The 2732-nt window shown below is 50.6% G+C and overlaps 1 protein-coding gene across 1 annotated transcript in view; it reads right to left on the bottom strand.

Moving 5' to 3' along the window:
* The window catches only part of PRC1 (protein regulator of cytokinesis 1), a 34423-nt gene extending 32110 nt beyond the window's left edge, over positions 1-2313 (bottom strand). The window contains exons 1-3 of the mRNA XM_037730494.1: positions 2226-2313; positions 1650-1725; positions 1427-1543 (exon numbers count right to left, since the gene is read on the bottom strand). The gene's annotated coding sequence lies outside the window, so the exon portion shown is untranslated. The remainder of the gene's footprint in view (positions 1-1426; positions 1544-1649; positions 1726-2225) is intronic.
* Positions 2314-2732: the final 419 nt, after the last annotated feature.

The raw sequence follows: 2732 nt of genomic DNA, 5'->3' as shown, positions 1-2732 counted from the left end.
ATTTTAGAGCTGGAAATGTGCTTGCTGGTCACCTCACCCCTCCTCATTTTATGGTTGAAGAAACTGAGGAATAGAGCATTTGAGTGATTTTTACAGGGAAGAACCAGACCAGCCTGCAGCCACTACGGCATCCAGGCCAAGAAGCATGTGGTGTCCCTGCAGAGGACCCCACGGGGCTTTCACTAATAAAGATGGAGGTGCGTGTCTAGAACACCGAACACATTACATCCGAGAGCAGAGGCTTTATTTACAAGGATATTCGAACAGGATTAGCAAAGGCTACCTCTTCCTGCTCGGTATCTTAGCAGCATGGGTTGTACTTCATGAACAGAAAAGAGAACTGTCCTGGGAGTAGGAAGTGAACTCTCTTCTTAGATACGTTCTCTAAATCCCAACGTGTTCCATGCTCCCCCCGCGGGGTAGTTGGTGGACACGTGGTTATAGCCTCCATCCCACTGAGGAATGTGTCCAGGGAAGATGTCAACACTGGCCGGGACAAACATCAGGCTTTCATCTCACTCATGGCCTCCATCAGGCGAGCACTGTTTGTGACTGCTGTCATCAGGAAAATGAACCTGTAGCCTAAGGAGGCAAATGCAGCAGCAGAAGAGACAGTGCAGATCTTATGCCCCCGTGGTAATCATGCAGCCCCTCCAGTTCCACAGTCCCCATGGGATCAGAGCACCAGTTTACAGACAGAGACATGAGTGCCATACTCCTGGGCACCACTACTTTCTATGCCTAGCGTAACTGGCTCCCTGCGACAGCAGCCCACAGTAAGGCTATGGCAAGCTGTACCCCAAGGCCAGGAGAAAAATATTCCTGTGCAGGACAGTGAGTGAGTGTGTGCGTGCGTGTGTGTGTGTTGAGAGAGAGAGAATGTGTCTGTGTGTGTTGAGTGTGTGTGTGTGTGTTCAGAGAGAGTGTGTGTGTGTGTGTTGAGAGAGTGTGTGTGTGTGTTCAGTGTGTGCGTGTGTGTGTTGAGAGAGAGAGAGAGAGAATGTGTCTGTGTGTGTTGAGTGTGTGTGTGTGTGTGTGTGTGTTCAGAGAGAGTGTGTGTGTCTGTGTGTGTGTGTGTGTGTGTGTGTTGGGATGGAGTCTCGCTCTGTTGCCCATGCTGGAGTGCAGTGTCACGATCTCAGCTCACTTCAACCTCCGCCTCCCAGGTTCAAGCAATTCTGCCTCAGCCTCCCGAGTAGCTGGGATTACAGGCACCCACCACCAAACCTGGCTAATTTTTGTATTTTTAGTAGAGATGGGGTTTCATCATGTTGGTCAAGCTGGTCTCAAAATCCGGACCTCAGGTGATCCACCTGCCTCGGCCTCCCAAAGTGCTGAAATTACAGGCGTGAGCCACCGCACCCAGCCGACGCTTTGTTGGCCAGATACAATGCAGGCCAATTCTCATCTTTGTGCTGTCTCTTACCTTGCTCTCTGCCCAGGAACCGGAGGGCTGAGATCTCAGAGAATGTGCAACCGCCCAAGGACACCACCAAGATGAGGCGCAGGGACTCACTGGAAGCCTTGTCTTCCCTGGTCATGTCTGTGAGGATCAGACCAGATTCAGCTCTTCCCTGACACGCTAGTCCTGAGTGGTGCCTCCAGCCCACCCCTCACTACCAGCCTACCCCACTGTCGATGGCACATACCTGTGAATGCAAAGTCACCACAGTTGAGCAGCCGTACCACCTCATCAAGGCCCTGCCAGCTTCGCCGCTCTAGCACCTGAGAAGGCGTAAGCACTGTTTCAACGCTACAGACAGTGTCAGGCTTAGGAAAGGAAGGGTACAGCAGCCAGACTGTCACGTTTCTTGCTCATTACTCAAGTAGCAAAAAGCTGAGACAGGGCCGGGTGCAGTGGCTCACGCCTGTAATCCCAACATTTTAGGTGATCAAGGTGGGGGGATCACCTGAGGTCAGGAGTTTGAGACCGGCCTGGCCAACATATAGTTGGTCCAATCTATATGAAACCCTATCTCTACTAAAAATACAAACATTAGCTGAGTGTACTGTAGTCCCAGCTACCTGGGAAGCTGAGGCAGGAGAATCACTTGAATCGGGGAGGCGGAGGTTGCAGTGAGCTGAGATCGTGCCACTGCACTCCAGCCTGGGCAACAGAGCAAGACTCCATCTCTCAAAGAAAAAACAAAGTTGAGACAGGCCAGGGGCCAAGAGAAATCAAAGAGAGTGAAATATGAATGGAAGCAAGAGTAACATGCTCTCACCTGCTCAATGATTCGGCAGCTCAGGGGCACGTAAGCACCACTGAAGATGTAAGCCATGTCTCGGGGCACCAGATCATACTCGCCGTCCGCGTGGGATCTGTAAGACAAAGGGACTTCATCAGGCAAATAACAGCTCAGCTCCCTAACCATTTAAAGGGTCAGAGAAAGTGGCAAAGCCCAAAGAACAGTTCTTATTTCAACTAAAGGGAGAAGTAGCAACAGCCCTGGAAAGAGGATCCGTAGCCGAAGGTGGCAGTCTCTGTTCAGCCACTGCCAGTTCTCTGGAATGAGTTCCCATGTGCCATTACTGAATAATATGAAGGGCTGGAGGGGAGGCTTCTCCTTTCCCTGCCCTCAAGTGACATGGGATATGGCTGTCACTGAAGCAGCACTTATTCTCTGGCACTGGCAGGTGCTTGTTTTATTTATTTATTTATTTATTTATTTTTATTTATTTATTTTTTGAGACGGAGTTTCACTCTTGTTACCCAGGCTGGAGCGCAATGG

The sequence above is a fragment of the Cebus imitator genome, unplaced genomic scaffold, assembly GCF_001604975.1.
Source record: "Cebus imitator isolate Cc_AM_T3 unplaced genomic scaffold, Cebus_imitator-1.0 Scaffold348, whole genome shotgun sequence".
NCBI lineage: Eukaryota > Metazoa > Chordata > Mammalia > Primates > Cebidae > Cebus > Cebus imitator.
The sequence above is the reverse complement of the archived record's forward strand: the minus strand, read 5'-3'. Positions and strand labels throughout refer to the sequence as shown.